This window comes from Nylanderia fulva, unplaced genomic scaffold, assembly GCF_048542155.1.
Source record: "Nylanderia fulva isolate GAGA-0341 unplaced genomic scaffold, ASM4854215v1 Scaffold50, whole genome shotgun sequence".
NCBI classification, from domain to species: domain Eukaryota; kingdom Metazoa; phylum Arthropoda; class Insecta; order Hymenoptera; family Formicidae; genus Nylanderia; species Nylanderia fulva.
The window spans coordinates 363,059-382,671 of record NW_028190588.1 but is presented as its reverse complement, the minus strand read 5'-3'; the positions used below and the strand labels follow the sequence as shown (position 1 = coordinate 382,671).

At 35.6% G+C, this 19,613-nt stretch overlaps 1 long non-coding RNA gene across 1 annotated transcript; it reads right to left on the bottom strand.

Annotated features, from left to right (window-relative positions):
- Positions 1 to 7,513: 7,513 nt before the first annotated feature.
- LOC146721317 (uncharacterized) lies at positions 7,514 to 8,396 on the bottom strand. Its single transcript, XR_014925726.1, has 2 exons — positions 7,913 to 8,396; positions 7,514 to 7,834 (listed from the first exon to the last, which is right to left on the bottom strand). It is a non-coding gene; the product is annotated as an uncharacterized LOC146721317 (long non-coding RNA).
- Positions 8,397 to 19,613: the final 11,217 nt, after the last annotated feature.

Sequence of the window (19,613 nt, the reverse complement as noted above, 5' to 3'; positions counted from 1 at the left end):
TTATGAATGAACGATGAGAGAACGGAGGAGAGAAAGATGCGTTTTTCGCCGTATATTTCGCAAAGATTGGCAATTTATATAAATCCAATAGATCACTCAGAAAATAACGGATTTCTGCCGTGATCCAAATGCAAATTTATAGTGACTCTTCAGAAGTGTATGGCTTCCGCCTTCAAAAGCGCATATCGCTATGCATCTCACGGAAAGCGACGAGAGGAGCATTTCGAGTCTTTTTACGTCGACTTTATATCTTGAAATCGACTTTGACAAATACGAAAGAGTTCTACGACATCGATTTACACTTTCCGATTAATTTGCGATTGGAATAATAATATATATTTAAAATTTTTAATTTGCAAAAATGATAGCTGGGTGCATATCATTAATCCTTAATCCCTACATCATTAAAGCAAGCAAATTCCTAATGATTTAAAATTTCTAATGATAAAAAATAAAAAAGCTAAATATATAATTTAACAATCTCGAACGTTTACAATGTTTCAAGAATAAACAATTACCTTAATATTAAAAAAATTTATTTTAAAGAGAAATATAAGAACATACACCAAATACATAAAATAGTATTTAAACTCATGTATGTAAAAATAAAAATTTTAAAAATCAAAAATTAAAATATATGTACTTGCCGTTGTTTACTATAAAATAATAGTCTGTCACTCACCAGTACAACCGCAGAGAGTTGATCTGTAACATATACAAATATAAAATCTAAATAGTAATAGTGCAAAAAATAATAAATATTAAAATTATAGTATACGTATTAAATTTTATATTCGTCGTTTACATATGTTCAGCGTAAACAAACGATCATGTGTCAGTAGATTTGTTGTTACCCCAAAACATAATGCTAAATATTTAACGCTTTATATACATATATAATAATTTCATAAAGCGCCAAATATTCCGTTTCTCATATTCACGATTAATTATTAACAAATGAATCAGTTAATAACGGTTTTCCATTATCTAAATTATTCGATTGGATACTATTATTTTATCTATACTCTATATATCAACTGTTCTTATTACTTGAATTATTCGCTTCGTTAATTAATTTGTGTTACTAAACCAACAATAAACGCGCGCTATTCTTGGCAAAGTAACGCTTTATTAATATTTTTTGATAGAAATTAGTTGATTGAAACGTTAATCTGCTAATTAAATTTTAAAATAATAATATATGTTATAAAAATTAAAATAATAATGTTTTTATTAATATGTTATAATACTTAAAACTGGGTTAATATTTTTGACAGTTATCAGCTGATTTTTGTCAAAAAATATTAATAAAGCATTAATTAATAACTAAATTTTAAACATTAATTATGTATGTTCGTTAACAAGCATCGTTAAAGAAATAATTGTCGACCGTAAATACAATAAATTAAACTCCCTGTAAATTCCAAGTATCTTATTATGTTAAAAATGCACTGGCAGCTTATTAAATTAATAGAACATTAATTATATGGTCGAATGGCTTTTTAGATCCTTATTATCAATGCTCGTCTCGAAATATGTATATATATGTATGTATATGTATATATATTATATATATATATATATATACATATATATATATATATATATATATATATATATATATATACACACACACACATATATATTATATATAGTATTGTATATACCATACATATAATAGCAATGATAATAAATCCCAACAAGCAATCAGCGCGTAATTAGAGCGGTCGTATTTTAAATTGGTAATTGATAACGAGCTCATATATTATGACATTGTAATAATTAAGCATTGATTCTTCATTATCATTTCCATGCAGATATGTGTTATAAGATTTATTTAAAAATATTTTTATATGTATAATTTACAAATATATCTCTTCATAAGATCTCATATAATCTTAAAAATATATTTCTATAAAATATCAGATTTTTTAATTCAACGAATGTTACAAACCAAGAGAAAACTGACTTTTTGACACGCGGTACAATAATTTCGTAATTTCATATATCGTGATCGAGAATGATCATCACACAAGGGTAAAAAATAATTCAAAAATACTTTCATACAGGAGCACACGAATATAATTTTTCAGATTTTCCATGTAGATATTCAGCGTTTAAATAAATTTATCTTTCACGATGTTGCTGTTAGACCCCGTCGTTCCACGTGAAGAATCTTATACCGAGTTTTCGTAGACTTTTCAGACGAACAAAGTTGCCCGTCGAATTTCACAAATGGCGAAAGTCGCACAAAGTCCATTGCGAATTTGGCGCGGCAGATGCTTACTGCGAGTATCACACAACGAGATTCGACGCGAATATCTCCTCGCTCGCCATGAAGATACTTCCGTCATTCGCTGACCCGCGAGGAACCAGCTGTCGCGCCAAAGTTCAACAAGACAAACGGCTGCTTTTAAGAGGGCTGAAAGTTCACGCGGGGATCGCTCGTCTTTTAAACGGCGAAACAACGTCGAACGAGGAAATGGAGATTTTTGAACAAGCAATAACGAACCAACTTTGCTCAGCCGCCGATGCAAATCCGAGCTCGCGATTAACAATCGCAATGTCGGTTGCAACAATGTTGTAAACTGTTGTAGAAAATTTTCAAACCTCGTTAAAAAGCTATATATTTTTATATAGAACATTCCACGCACAGATGATAGTGGTTTTAAGGATAAAATTTTCTAAGCCCACTTTTTTCATAGCAAAAATTCGATACTCTTTTTTATAATTTCTTATCTCTTATATATTGTCCAATTCATTAACATTTGTTTTTCATTAATTCTAAAGACAACCTTTTTCGAGAATTCTGATTTTAACAAACATTCGTTGTTAAAGTTAAGTATCTTGATAAGTAAAGCTCGCAAAAAATAAGTAAACTCAACTTTAATTTAAGAAAACAAGTTTAAACGAGCGCTTTTGCAAAAAAGAAAAGAAAACAAGGTCTAATTGCATGTATCGCGCGGATGTAACGCGAATGAACGTCAGAGAGTGGAGAGATGTCAGAAATGTCAAAGAGATTTTACTCTCATCGGAGTACACGCGCTGTGAAAAAAGCTGCCGCGCGGTGCCGGATATCGCATAATAAATCTCTTTCAAACCGCAACGCGTTTTTCTCATTCTTCGGGACAGACGTAATCATGGATTGTATAACGATAATGTATCGCGAATAATTCTCACGTATCCCTCATCTCTTTCGATTTATCAGTTCTTGGACGCGTTATTAAAATATTAAACATCGATTTCCCTCTCGGAAAAAAAGTTTGACGAACAACCATTATTCATCGATATCTTTTAAATAAAATCAAGATTTTTTTCCCGTCTTATTGAAGATATTAAAGAATATCTTTATCAATCGGATTGCAAAATAAAAAAACGCATCGCATTTTAATGATTGAAATTTCCGAACGAACCTGGGAGAGGCTCCCAGACTAATTATTCTAGAGTGCAAACATAAGTAGCTCAGTAATAGACGAGCGGTTTAAATGCGTTTGCGGGAGCTCGCTACTTTTCCACGCTACCTTATTAGAATAAAAGCGCCGTGCGAAGTATACGGGAAATTAAGTGGCGCGAGTCGCACTTCCGGACCGGGAGTGCTTTCACGTGTCTCGCGACGATCTTCGAAAGCGAACTTATTTACGAGACCGCGTGGCGACGCGAGTTTGGTCCCCTTACTCCCTGTAATTTCGTGTACGACCGAGAATGACCGCCGCAACCGTAAATAAGCGACGACGAGACAAGGGTATCGTGTGAGAAAAAAATAGGAACCGGCCGCGCAGCATCCACTTAACAAAAGTTACGCCCTACCGCACGTGTCTCTCCCTTCCCGATCGATCGTAATCCTCTCCTGTCTTGTTCAAATAAATTAAAGCTGTTTATCGAGCGCGAAAGAGATCGGCGTAAAAATGCCACTGCTTCAACGAAGCGTGATACTTTACAGTTTTTTGCACACTTAGTGTAAGTGCATTTCAGCATAGATGAAAAATGACGGATCACCGACGGATGTATAGGTATACATTGAATTGATCCTTGCTTTTATAGTCATATAAGGAATAATAGAATTATATATGATATGATGTTATAAACATTATTTCGAAAAAAATTATCTTTTCTGAATTTCTAATTATTATACATTTTTTATAAAAATAAATTAATTAAATTCAAATTTTATAATCTTCATTCATTAAAGTTGGTTATCGCTCTATCTATTGTACTCGATAATTTTTTGCGGACTTGAAAGAAATAATCGAATGTAATTTAACGAATATGGCATGGCTTGCGCGACTCGCGGTATAATAAAATCGATAGCAAAATTCTGCGAATAAGAAGCGATTTGTAGAAGGATTGAATTATTCATGCACTCATACCATCGCGTAACGGACTCGTCGCAAAAGTTACGTAATAGCAGGCTCTCGAATGTCACCGCATTAATTCCGAATTACAAAGAGACGACTACGAGTTTTATTAAATCTAGACCGTCTCGGTTATAGCGCGTGAAGAAAGAATCCAAAACGGGAAAGGAGGGAAAAGAAATTTTTCATTCTTATTTTATATCTCATAGACTTATATAATCTTTCTGACGCGAGGAAATAAAAAATCAAAAAATCGCCTCATATTATTCGAAAAGTATCTCAAATACGATAGAGAGATTTCCTAATTGCGCTTACGTCTAACGAAACTAAAAATCAGAGAGATCGGAAAGAGGGAGTTCATAACTCTCCCACCTCCCTCTAGATCCGCACTTTTTATAACGCACTCGCGAAAGAGCGACTCGGGCGCTTTGAAATTCGCGGCGCGAGCTCGGGCGCAATCGAATTAATCGGGGCCGTGCACGCTCTCACCGCACCGAAAATATAATGCACTGTCGTCTGCGGTCGCAGCACGGCCGAGAGCTTATATCAAAAATCATTAATTGAACGTACTCTGGTTCGCGGCTCGCGTCCGGGGTTCAAAGATAAACCGGGGATTAATTGAACGTTTTCGCGAGAGTGAGAGAGGGTACCTAACCACGTCGTGTGTCTCTCGGGTAAAGATACGTTACGGATAAAAATCCAAACCCCTTGCTGGGGGGTTGTAGAGGGAAAGGGAGGCCCTGCAATTACCCGTGCGGCGCAAAAAGTACGCGAGCGACCGAAAACGAAAACGAAGGAGGCGAGCCGATAACGAATGTTGACGCACTCGCGTATCGTGGAACGCTCTTTGCACGTGGGAGCACGTGGGCGGACTATTGTATTTGGTACATACCTCGACGTGATCGTTCGCAGCGCTCGTAGACGTAGAGGGCTGAACGATGTGCACATTGGCGAGCTCGTTACGTCGGCCCCGATGGTCGAGAGGGATCGCGAAATGAGGAAGACTCTGGACGGACAATTATAAAATGGCTGCACAAAGGCGAGGCTTCTCTCCCTCGCGCGAGAATAGAGAATTCTCGTCAATATTTTCACGAATATCAAATCGAAAGCGGACGTCAAAATGTAGGTATCGCGAGAAATGTTGATGATGATTAAAGGATCGAAACGAAGTCGAGGAGTTCATCCCGTGGGGTGATTAGTCGTAAGGTTAAGTGGGTGACCTTCGAACGGATATGCACGATAATTGAAGATACATCGAAAGGGTAATTACTATACGTAGGCAGCGAACGCCAGAGTGGACGCTCAAGGGAGGAAACAAATTAAACAAGCGGCAACTCTCCGGGAAAGATACGAGATATCCGGCAAATTACAGGGCTCGAGAGGGCCACCGACAAGCGAGTTGCGATTGGAGAGCTTCGAGTGCGATATTACACTCATATGACTTTTTGTTTGTTTGTTTGCGAGGCAACACAAATCTGAAGAGCGAGAAAAAGATGCGATACGGACAGAGACACTACGCTCTTGAGAAACAAATCAATGAATAGTATATAAGTGAATGAATAGAAAATAAAAATGTTTCAATGAGAAAAAATCAATAATCGCAATTTTTGTAGTATTATTAATTCCATTTTCATTTGATTATACCTACTCTCTATTTATTAGTTAAATTAAAAGTTAAAATAAAAAGTTAGATATTAGTTAAATATTTGGCGGAATTTATCAGGAGTTATTTTTGAACGGCGATATAATGTTGTCAATTATGAGAACTTATTAATGGTATTAATTTGAGATAGGTATACGTTGATAGAACTCGAAAGCACGTTTCTTAATAACTCTCATCAATAACGACAATCGTGATTTCGCGTGTGTTTTTAACAACACGCGAAGCGTCGTGTAGACACGCAAGCTTGTCGTAAGAAAAGGAGAACTGCGTCCTATTTAAACGCACCGTGTGAACGCAATTACAGCACAGTTCATAAAATTTAACATGGTCAATTAAGTAAACGATTCTTTGATTCGCTATATAAATTAGCGATATTGAAAATATCGCTAGCGTACATTTGTAATATAACGATTAAACCTTTTGTAATTACAAATATAGAAACTATATAAAAGACATTAAGTAACATTTGAAGCAAATTTATTTAAAAAATTCATTGAATCTTTAAAATATTTTAATTATATTGCTTTGTCTCTCCTGCTTCTCTTCGGAGAGAAAAATTAAGTGCAATTCAATTCAATGGAATATATTGTGTCCTTTAATAGCCATATAATTTCATGTAATTTCACGGAGGACAGAGCATTAGAAGCGAAGAAACGAAAGAATTATAATTATTTTCTACAGGAAATAATATTCTTTCATATATATTTTTCAACATTTTTCTAAAAATCCTAAAATAACTAAAATTAATTAAAGAAGATTTTAAGATGAGCCAGCTGCGTCTGACTCTTAGCTGACTTTTCTACTTGAATTTTTGTATTTTTGTATATCAGAGCTTATTCGTTTTGTTATAAATTAATAAAAATTCTAAAAATTCAAAAAATTAAAGAAAAATATTGCGATATAATAATTGTTGAATCTTTTTCGAAGCAAATTTGAAAATAGAGACTCTCTCAAATATTTCGCTGCGATCGCGCATTTCATTTTGGATCTCCAATCGTCCGATTCCTATCACTGACTAAGTTCACAACCACAAAGTTTCGCATACTTCACAAATACTTTCGCTGTCGCCAAAAAGGCGAACCGAGCAACCAACAACGTCGCCATTACTCAGATACCCGTTACGCGAAACATAGTATTGCTAAGTGTATCGATGACGAAATTGCTGCCCCAACTTCCTACTTCTTTCGATATTCGTCTATAACATACCCCTGCGGTGTGTTTATTTTGTAACTTGACGTCGAAGGTCATCTCGCGAGTTCTTTTTGCCTTTCGCCTCTCTTGATTTCCCGTTTCTTTCGTTTACCACTTTAAAGATTTAATCAAATATAGTTGGACGAAAATAAAGACTGACATTTTTGCAAACTATTATTAATTTTAAATAAATTTAAAAATAATGTTTCTAATATAACTTAAATTTAAATTAATACAATTGTCGCTCGTATATTGAAAACAAAGTGATAAATATAAGGCCAACTTATCGAGCTGAATATTCGAGATGTTCAGTCAACTACCATTTATTACATGTATAAATTATAAAACTACAGTCATTATATTAAAACTAACGCAAATTACAATCATTCTATAAACGTTTCGACCGCACGCGGTCTTCTTCAGTATAATTATTGAAATATAAATTCTTACAATTCACATAATATCGAAATTTAATTATAGTTATTCAGAATCAAGAGTTTTTGAGTAATTAACGCGTGTTTCAATCCGTCCTGTCCAACAATGTTCGCCTCGATATGATCCCTGATTTTGTTCAGATCTCGGATAGTTTCATCGTTAATATGCGAGAAATTAACCCGTTCCGTAGGCGCTGCGATTTATAAAAAATTACCGATCAACGCATGTCCAAATTATAATATGTATCCCCTACAATTGGTAGTATGCTTACCTATCATCGTTCTTCTTGATAATTTTGCTACTTATTAACAGTTATTAAGGATGACACATAACAAACCAACAATACAGAAAGACAGCTCATTTTAAACTCTACTTGATCGGAGAGCGTGCGTGTTTATATATGATCTAATATCTATGTTTTACTCGTTAATGTCCTATTTGTCCTATTATTATTTCTTGTTCGCTAATATATCCAAAATATCAAAATACGACTCGCTAAGTAACTCAGTATCTTTGTTTAAATTTAGTCCATTTTTTTGTTCCTTGATATGTAGCATCTCAGAAATGAGTCTTTTATAATAATTATTTTCGTTGTCCATGATCTTAACATTGTCCCAATTAAAAGTATGATGTTCATTTATTATGTGTTCAGAAATTACTGAATGTTTCGTTGAGTCCAACCTAATATTATTTTTATGTTCTTTTATTCGCGTCTGCAATTGCCTCTTTGTTTGGCCTACATAAGATGCATTACAATTATTGCAACTGATGTTATAAACCACATTCGAATTGCATGGATGTTTAGTTTTATCTTTCTGCGCTTTAATAATATTGTCCAGTTTGTTGAGACATCTATACCCTACCATACAATTTTTATTTTTTACCGAGGAAACAATCATTTCTGAGATCCCATCTATATACGGAATGACAAAGAATTTTTTATTGACCGAGTCATTTCTTATACTTTTTGTTCTTTCTATGTTGGCCTGTCTCTCTATAATGCTATGACTTTTCGCTTTGGGTAGACTAGTTCGTAAGGTGTTTTGTAAAAACGAAGCCAGCGAGTATAGAGCTGTATCAACCGATGAAACTATGATTCTAACTGGATAGTTTTCCTTATGGATTTTCGGTAATCCATACGCTTTTGGAAGGAGAGAATCACTACAACGTAATTTATAATATTCGTTTTTTGAAATATAATCTTCCTTAAGCCATCTCTTCAACAAATCATTCAAATCGTTCTCTATTTTTTTGCACGGATTTTTTTTAACAATAGTGTAAGTGTTGACATCTTTTAAAACGTTTTCCATTTTGTTAATATAATGAGATCTTTCCATTGCCACCGTAGCATTACCCTTGTCCGCGCGTGTGAATAGAACATTCGGATTGTCTTTACAAAATTTTATTAAATCTCTGTGTGCACCAAGTAATTTTTGTTGACTTACGTCATTTTTATCCTTCGTGTTCAGAAGTTGTGCAAATTTTGGAACCGCGATATTTCTGATTGTTGTGAGATTATTAATATTATTTCGTTTGCTATTACTCTCTATGTCCTTGATGAATTCATGTATCGCTGTTTTTTTACTAATATTCGGAAGACAGAATTTATCACCCATTTGCAACAGATTAGAAACGTTAGGCGGAATGTCTGTGTTGGAAAGATTAACAAACCATTTTTTATCAGTATTTTCCAAAGGGTTAATTGTATCATTGAGAAATTTATTGGCTTCTATGTGTATATTGATCTCCTTGGCATCATTAGTGATTGCCCTGAGAGAATTTTGTGATATTTTCGTCGGTTGTGAAGTTTCAAAATGTAAAGAACAATGTATATCTATAGGTTTGATGCTGTTGATATACTTATAGTGTTGTTTTCTCTTAAGCCAATTGAATTTCTTTTCGTGTGCAGTAACCAATCTGTTGTGGCAATTTTTAAAAGCAATGTTATGATGTTCGAAAATTCTATTCCACGCGAGTACAGGTAAACGATTAAATAACCCGCTGGTGAGATGAAAAATCCTATTTTGTAATGACTCTACCTGTCTATGCAAATCAAAGATTTCAATGCTCATCGCATTTGTTTTGAATTTGTACAACATACTATCTAGTCTTCTGATCGATCTGTGATGAAAAACGTTAAATTTAATGCGGCAAAAACCTTCTAAATGTGTAGGAAAAATATCGCCATTTTTACAATTTCTTAAAAATTCCAATTTTGCTCTCGCTCTTATTAACAAGTAATTCGCATTAATCCATTGTTTAAAATAATCTGCGGTTATTCTTCCAAAAACTCTATGAATAAAATTAAAATTAAAATAGTAATCAGTCCGTTTTGTGTTAAATTGACGCATTGTAAGGCCAGCGTATATTAAAAATAAATTAATACAATTGTCGCTCGTATATTGTTAGTTTTAATATAATGACTGTAGTTTTATAATTTATACATGTAATAAATGGTAGTTGACTGAACATCTCGAATATTCAGCTCGATAAGTTGGCCTTATATTTATCACTTTGATAACTTAAATTATTTAAAACTTTGTAATATATATTCTGTCTCTAATTTCCTACGGACAAGACGTCGAAGCTCTATTGTTCGTGAGAATTCCTATAATTTTTGCTTGTTCTACAGCGCGAATTCTTCCTGTCCACTCTATTTCCGCCAGTCTCACATCTCCCTGTTCCTTTTTCCTCTTTTTTTCTACCTTCTTCCGCACTCTCGTACAGTTCCTAGGTACAAGTTCTCGCCGTTACAACTCCTGCTGGCTACTCTTTCCGTTCTCGATCTAAGCCCGAGCTTAGAAAAGAGAAGCAAAAGACGATCATCGATGGAAAGGAGCGAAAGAGAGGGAGGTTGCAGTGCGAGGAGAAATCGAAACTTTGCCGGCATATACGAGAACGGCGTGTCTATATGGAAAGCAGTCTACGCCCGAACACGTATGGAAATTGCTTCGCTAGCTGGCTCGCGCGACTTCGTTTCCGCTTATTACAATATTTAAGTTGTTGTAAATTTGATGTTCCACTGATAATACAAAGGGGACGAGCGCTAGAACGGGCGGTTTTCCTTTCGCATAACGATCGCGTTAAAATCTCATCATTTCCCGACTACGTTTTCGACCGATCGGGCAATCGATGCGGCAAGTTTTGCAGTCCCTCGGTTAATTAATACTTAACGTAATCCCCGGAGCGGAGCACCGCCGCGCATGCGATATATTTTACGCGAAAGAGAGAGAGAGAGAGAGAGACTCGTAGTTTATAAATGCGATCAATTGTGCAGGCAAACGTGTAAATAAGCGAGGAGTCGGCGCAGCGTAAATATTATCGACAAAATTCGCGAATCTCGCTTGAGAGAGAGACACAGATTCACCGCGATGTGTTGAAATACGCAATTAATTCGCGTCATTACACGTTGTACTTTATAGAGATATAAAATGAGTATATCATATACTGCGAAAATAAATGATATCGTGTAAAATCGCAATTCCGATCAAAGTTTCAAAATTAGCTATTGGAATAACACATTCGTGAAATAATATTAAAGTGTTTCCCTGGCGCCCTTTTGTTTGCTCCGCTTTGAATATCACGAAATTATATTTTTTTATTTTACAAACGCGCGGAAAATGTATTATCTCGTGGAAATGTCGAGAATAATGTAAGACAGGAAGAGAGATGATTCCTTTTCTTCCTGGATAAAGATCATACGCGTCTTGTTTTTACAAGAGCGTTTACTCTATTAATATCTCATTCAATCGGACGTAATCATAAAAGTAATTTACATCTTGCGGTCTTGAACGGGAAATAATAATCGTTCGGAAAATCGATATTGTTGTTGACATTAAAGAGCGCTAATGTCACAACGGGAGGGAAATCTTAACGTGGAACATATGATGGGGTGGAGAGGGTGTTTCTGCGTGAATTAAAAATAGATCGCGACACCGGAAGAGACGAGGTCGATCACCCCCGCTCGCGCGATATTTATAGCAAAAACTCTTTATGACTCGTTCTCTCCCGCAGGTAGGATAGGTTGTTTCTCGCACGGAGATTAGCGTTGTAATGTAAGCGCGCGATGCTGCTGCCACGATTCTTAGCTTACTGCAATCGCATTGCGTCGTTCCCGTAAACTTAACGCGTATATCGCAATATGCGCGAACTTGTAAGCAGCAAACTCTAACGATGTAACTGCCCCACAACCAGAACAATCAAGCTGAAGCCGGCTGTTTTTAACATCGATGTAAGTGCATTTATTATATTTTCATTTATTTATTCACGATATATTTTATAGGTATATACATTTATTTTATTTTCATTTATTTACTAATGATTTATACATATATATAAATATTTTACATATATATATATATATATATATATATATATATAATATTTATATTTATATATAATATTTATAAATATTCATTTATTAATTACTGATACTCGCGAAACAATATTAAAAAATAATGATATAATAAAAAGTTATAATGATATTATATAAATTTATACAACTATCAATTGCGACAAAATAAGAAGAGATCATCTGAATTAAAAACAAATCGCGCTATGATAGTGTTGTCTCATCCGTTTGGCATTGATCTTTTAATTCACGAATGCATTACAATGCATAAAGAGATGAGACGAATCTTGATATTTTCGCAAGAACACGCGAAGTCGAACGTCGCACGCTTCAATGCCTATCGGATGATTCTGCTCAACGGATCGAGAGAATTTAATGCGTGAACGCGGGACACGGCGATGCGTCGATAGCGGCTTCGAACGTGGCAGACTCTGGAGTATCTGTTTAAGCGAAGCCTTCTTCGCGATCGAAGTTCAATACGTTTCAAGAATCCCTGGTAAATCGAAATTAATCGAGAGAAATGAGACGATCGAGGCTCCGTAATTAAATAAATTTTCAACATTTTTCCACGCATCGGTGGAAAAAAAAACGATAGGAAAAAATAATCCACATAATTTAAAGAGGATGAGTTTAACCGAAGGAATTTCAATGCCACCGTTAAATAACTTTATACACGTCTATTATCATCGTAGTTAATATTATTTGCAAAGTATGTAAGGAATGTGAACGACGTTTCAAGAAAATTCTTCGCGAAGAAAAAAACTTCCCTTTTCACGTTCGCCTTTTGAAAATGCGATTTTCAAGTTTACATCCCGCTGCACACGAAAGACGCAGGATTGCGCACAGGCAGTGTCATCCATATCTCACTTCGTGTCTCGCGGCGAATAACGGGGAGGAGAATAAGTTTGTGTTGTACATTTTGTGGAAAGTCGAAAGTGCCGGAAGTAGATTTTGGGCGTTCCGTGTAAAACATACTCTCCTCTCTCGCTTTCCACTTGGGTGCGAAACTTCTTGGGGACCTGATACTTTTGAGGACATTATCTCCTCGTGCTCGAGACTACGGATTATCTAACATTTTGGAAGAGTATGACTCGGCTGTATGAACTTTGAAACAGTAAAATAGCTAATTTACTTCATATTATCAAAAAGCGAAATCTTTTTAGAATATGAGCCACGCGCGAGATAAATGATTAATATAAATGATAAAGAAAGAGAAAGAAATACATCATTAGCATGAAAAAAAGAAACTAATTTTAGATAAGGCGATAATTTTTAAGTACAATAAAAAGAAAAACTCGCGCTACTTAAATATTAATTCTTCTTGTAATATTATCAGTCGAGGAACTTTCAATGTTATCTTCCGTTTATAGCACGAGTAACGCGCTAAAAGCGATGTTCTGTTGCTTTCTCCTTTCACGGATAAAGACCCATCATCCACTTACTAGTCGCTTTATAAAATGTTAATATCCTTCTTTCTCTCGGCGAATCGATAAGGATCTTCGAGTTCTCCTCGGTATAAAATTTCTCTTCGCGTATCACATTATTAAAAAGCTTCCTCTTTACTAAGCGTAATCAGAGGAGAGTCATTTTGAGCGTTCGTTTGAAAGTGAATTTATATTATATTCGATTCCAAGTTGCAATATCGATTACGAGCGACGATTTTTTCATCGTCAAATTGAATTTATATCAAATTAATACAAATTATAATATGATCCATAAATATACATATTTTGTAACGTTTACACTTCTATTATATCGTCAAGTGTTTGATAGATATATTTTATATGTATATGTTATAACAAATTCTAATATTTACTCTATTTAATATTCTAATTTATATTGCATTTTTTGTACTTAAAAGAACACCTGCTTTTCTCCGCATTTAGCAAAAGAAAAGCTGATTAATCAAACCTTTAATCGACTTATCGATTTCATTACAACCGATTTCCGACGAGAGAGAAGGGCAACGCCAGAAATAAACGAGCGAGTTGTTGAATCCGGTCCATCTCTAATCTGGTCAAGGTATGTAAATTGCGTGGAACCGTACAAACGGTTCATACAAAGCATTTGCCACGGACACAATTCTCGAATCTCCGACACCATCAAGGATCGAAATGGCCGCTGACCGAGTCACTTACATACTGACCGAAGCGGTCACGGAATCCTCGTGTTGTAATTTTCCCCATCCCCTCATTCTCTGATTACACACGGAGAACTAATCCGTGTCGCAATTTCAGGTGATCTCGATATCGAGCGCGCGGAGAATAAGCCACGAATTACATCTAAGATTATGCTCTACTTCGCTTCTCGACACGTTCATATGACAACGTGGTCGCATTATTTGGACTGTTACCCTTCTTATCATTCAATTATTTGTAAATATTAATGGTAGAATACGAGAAAGTTTGACAGCCCATGTCAAATTGAGAGAAAGGTGTCTTTCTCTTATTTCATTTCCATTTTACTTATAAATATAATATTACAAATTTTTAATCTAATTTTTTCTTAATAAATATATATTTAAGAAAATCATATTTGCTTCGTTAACATATTACACAAAGATTTTATTATTAAATTTAAGAAACATTTGAGAGAGACATAATTTATCTTAATATAACTTTTTGCTCTCTGCTCTTTAAATATTCTTGATTTTTTATTTTTACTACATTCGCATAATATACTTATAAATCTCGGAATTTTTTTTTAGAAAAATTATAAATATTGTATTTATAAAGAGAAACTGAATTAAGATTAAATATATCCATAACCTTTCGAGAATTATACAATCATAGAGTCAGGTTATATAATAACACTAGGCAACACAAATTGAAGAAGATCTGACGCAAATAGGTAATGAATAATAAAGTAGAAAGAGTTAGATGCAAGTTGAGGAAAAAAAAATATCTAACGGGCTTAATGGTTGAAACAGGCGCGTCGTACGATTAATGAGGTCTTTACAGTAGGCCCCGTACTTTCGCGAGAACGTTGTTCCCGCGCGAGTTTATGTGCGGCAACTTTTAAGCCGCGGTATTACTCTTCGCGCAGCGTTAATTAATAATTAAAAATGCACCGGCGCCTTTAAGTTTTTCGCGTACTCGCCGGAACCATTGATGTCACGCGCAGAGGAAAGACATTCTACATGATTCAAAAAGGCGTGTATTCGTCGTGAAAATTAAATTATTAGAATAATTTAATTATTAGAAGTCGACGTTTCGTCGATCAAGCAAGTTTGTTAATAAACGTTGGATTATAATATTTTTTCTAAATTGTTAAAGTATAACAGAGGAAGAAAACATTTGTCATTTCTGAAAAAAAGGACATGTAATTATATTTAATATATTAAATAAGGATATATTATAAAAAAAAAAATTTTTGTGGAAATTTTGATTATTATACATATCACATGAATGTAAAAATTGCGGCCGAAGTAAGTAACAAGAAAATCGTTGGCGATTTGATAAAAAATGTTGTCTCCCGTTTCTTAAAAGGATGGTGATAAAGTAACGGGGGTAACAAACGGAAACCAGCAGACGGTCGGTGATGAAATGTAACTCTGATAAAACGAAAGTAATTTAAGAAAGTGCACACCGCCGGCTACACACGGCGGATAATCACAGACAACGTTAAGTGGCTATAGGATATGGCAAGGAAAGGATTTGTCGAGACACAACAGAGCGTGGTGGAAACTTTAAGAGATGGAACGTCAGACAGAAGTGGAGACTTTTTCTCTCGTGCGGCAAATTAAATAAGTTGTAAAAAGATTAAAAACAATTAAATAATTTTTATAGAATACACACATATATATATATATATATATATATAAACCGAATAATTTGGATAAAATAGAATAAAGAAATGAAAGACTGCAGTTTTTCGATAAATTGACATTGACAGTTTGTGAAATAAATATAGCAGCGACGATTAACGAGACAAGAATCGAGATAATTTTTCCATCGGTTCGCGATGTCGATATCGTGATTTCATTGCGTCATTGTGACTATAATTCCGACGTCTATTCCGGCGTTCCCATTCTCCGTCACCGTCACGTTCTATCGCGAGCCCTCTCGAGAAAAGCCCGGATGTGCGAGCGTCGTGTCTCCCGAGACAGGGAAAGCTCTCCTCTAAGCAGGAAACTCTATCCCTCTCTGTCTTCCTCGCCCCTTTTCCCTCTCGCGTTTCCTCGTACCGTCATACCTTCACCTCCGTTTAGGATCGAGAGCCCCGGAATGGTTGGTCGTTACGCCTTACGAGGCTCAGAGCGAAGAGCAGCGAAGTCGAGTCTCGCACTCGAGGGTGCCTTTAATTGGATTCGATTGATTCGATTAAACTCGCCCTCGCTAACCTTCTCGCGCGTACCGAATTCGCCCATTTAAATTCGACCGGCGCGATAATCCTCTCTCGCTCTCTACCCCTACCTACTTTCGAGTCTTTTTCAGGGTCGGGCGCCGGCTGCGAGAGACTGCGTGTAACTCGACTTTGAGTGGCCGGATGTCCTGCACCCTCGATAAAATGAGCCCACTCGAAACGACATTATTACCTCGAAACTAGACTTGCTCTCGCATTCCGTACAATCAGCCGAATTTATTTCGAGATTCAAATTCTCGCCTCTTTCTCGTTCCTTTCTCTCGAAATGCTCGCGATTGTGAATATATTTCCTTTGAAACTTATTGGTCTGTTTTCTTGTTTCTACGGAGCTTTGGTTTATTTTCAATTAATGTAGATCACCTGCTAATTTATTTTGTGTTTTAATTTATACCTGCGAAAATATTTTTTATTGTATTACAATATTATACTTTGTTTCCTCTTAATAATTTCTTTACACATTGATATTCTCAGTTTGCGACACAAATTAATTCGACTATTTTGAAGCGAGGATAATAGCGCAAGATGGTTTGAGAAAAATTCAAAGAAACGCATTATATAAAATGATTAAGGTTATATCCTTCATAATTTTATATAACGTGTTTCTTTGAATTTTTCTCAAGCCATCTTGTGCTTCAGAAATTGCTTCGAATTCATTCGTGCCGCAAACTGATCGACGTATTCAAGGATTTTCGAATCCCAAAGAAATTGTTTGAGAGCTCGCCTAATATGCAACGATATTCGGACGCATTTTCGTACATTTGCGAATAATTTGTAGAATCCTAGAGTGACGTCGGACTCTACGAGAAAAGCGGAAACGTTAGTCTAACAGGAACAGGAGAAAAGAGAGAAGGACTTGGGCGAACATAGCTTGTATACATTGTGCGTGTGTGTATGTGTGTTGTGCTTTAGTATAACATTGTCCTGTTTGGCGTCCATTAGGAGACCACGTTAGCTCTTACCATCCTTTCTCTCATCCCTTTTCAGCTTTCATCTCGGTCGCCACCAGCCCTTGCTCGCTGTCAATTTCGCTATTCTCCCTCCCCCTCCCTCACTCCGCCCTCGCCGCAGACATTATTACTCTTGCCAAGGACAGAGAATAGCGGCAGTTGTTCCACCGGCGTGGAATCCGGACAACAAGCGACGCTACCACCCTTAGATTCCACCCGATGATAACGAAAATACGCTCCGCGCGAGTCCGACGAGTATCTTTATTGCTTATTGCCTTGTATTTCTGTATCAAGACTGATTAACAACCGCTATTATTTTTATTTATCATGTTTTATCCATTTCTTCATTTATATCTTTATTCACTCATTTCTCCTCAATCCCTAATTATATACTAAATACAGAAAAAAAGGAATCCTTGATTCAAGTATATTTTTATTCTTGAACGCTATTTGATTGATTTAAGCATAGAATGCTCTTTGTAATCACAAATTTTCATTTGCCTTAATAATAAATAAGTTTGTGTAGAGTATATTTTATCCTTAAGATATATTCTTGTTTTAAAAATCGCATATGGTAAAAACAAACTTACTCACATTTGAACTAAGAATTATTATATATATTTGAAAGTACCGCTTATATCCGATGCACACTTGTCACTTGTCCTTGCAATATTTATAAGTAAATTTCAGCTTCAGCCAAGCATATTTTAAACTTTGTTTTAAATTATCCTTTATCCAAAATTATTTATATTTGGCGCTATTATAAGAATAAAATATACTCGAATCAAGGCATATTTGCATTCTCTCAAGAATACTGTTTTTTGTGAATAAACAATAATGTTCAACAATGCCGAATTTGAAAATAAAATTCGAAAATTTCTCCTTGAAAATCTTTCCGTTCGAAAAATCAAACAATAACGTCCCCGATCATTCAATCGATGTCCGAGCGTCAAAGCAGCTCCGCGTTCGTTTGAAAAATCGCCTAGAAGTGTTTCACGTAGAAACACACAGCCAATCTACAATTCACTTGTCGGCCTCATAAAATCCACCACCGCAAAGGACGATGCTGTAGCGGCTTATCGCCGGGAACAACGACGCGTCCTAGCGCGACTAGTAATAGGCTAGCTGTTTTAAGCGAGGCCTTAAGCTCGCCGACGTTCATTATTCCTGCCCGTTCCTCCCGGAGCTTTTATTGCTCCCAGTCGTTTCACAAGAGTTTGCCGCGCCGGTAGGAACCAGGTTTTCCTCTCCTGCCTGCTCGGCAAACTTTACAGGAAACATCCTCGTAGGACAAGAGCGCTCAGTCGCGCGTTCCGAGCACTCAGCTCTTTAATATTCTCCGTACAGTGTTTTCATTGCAGCGACTCTGTGCCTTTTCCTGCGCAGCCTCCTACCCCAGATCTCTTTCTCTTTCTCACCTTTTCCTATCTTCCATCTCATTGTCCCCGTTTCTTTCTTTTCAATTACTTTCCTTCGAAGACTTGCGAGCGTTCGCTTCTTTCGCGATTTTATATAGAGGCGTTAAATACTCTCCCTTCTTTCCTCCTTTTTTTTTTACCATGGAATTTAATCGCGAAAGTTAATCGAGAAAATCGTTCGTATTATGTCTCGCGACGTTTCTCGGAAGATGACGCGAAAGTTAATTAAATAAGGGTGAGTCAAACAGTTTGTCTCTTGATTTCTATAATTCACTATCGATTTGCATACTCACGAAATGTTGTAATTACACGAGGTCCTCCATTTTAATTCTTCTTTTTGAAATATAATTATTCATTATTTACACGTTTCACTTATTAAGCATTTTTACTTCAGATTAAATTATCTTGTTTTATTGATATTTCATATCATAATATAAAAGGCTAATCTCTTTGCGAAATGCATCGATAAATAAACGACTTATACTGAATTAATAAATAGACGATTATAATATTTTGAAGTGTTTCGTTCTGCGAAAATTACGAAGAATCTAAATTCATGCACATACGACTGTAATTTTCATAGTTGTTCAACATTATCGTCGCTTGTTAGTTGCATATTATCGTGTAATTTTCGCACATAATGTGAGAAATTACGAAATTGCTGTCACACAGAATGCTATTACATCTCTATTTTCCGTCTCTATATTCCGTTACTTATCTCGCAAAATAGAAAACGCATATGACAGAGATGTTTATACGTTAAAAAGAGCGTTCCCGCCAGCATCGTTGCAATGTAAACATTGTGTCATCGCACATATTAGTTCAATGTAATTAACTTTCGTGAATAAATGCGCGACCGATGAAAGAATCAGACTTTTTCATTCACACTGT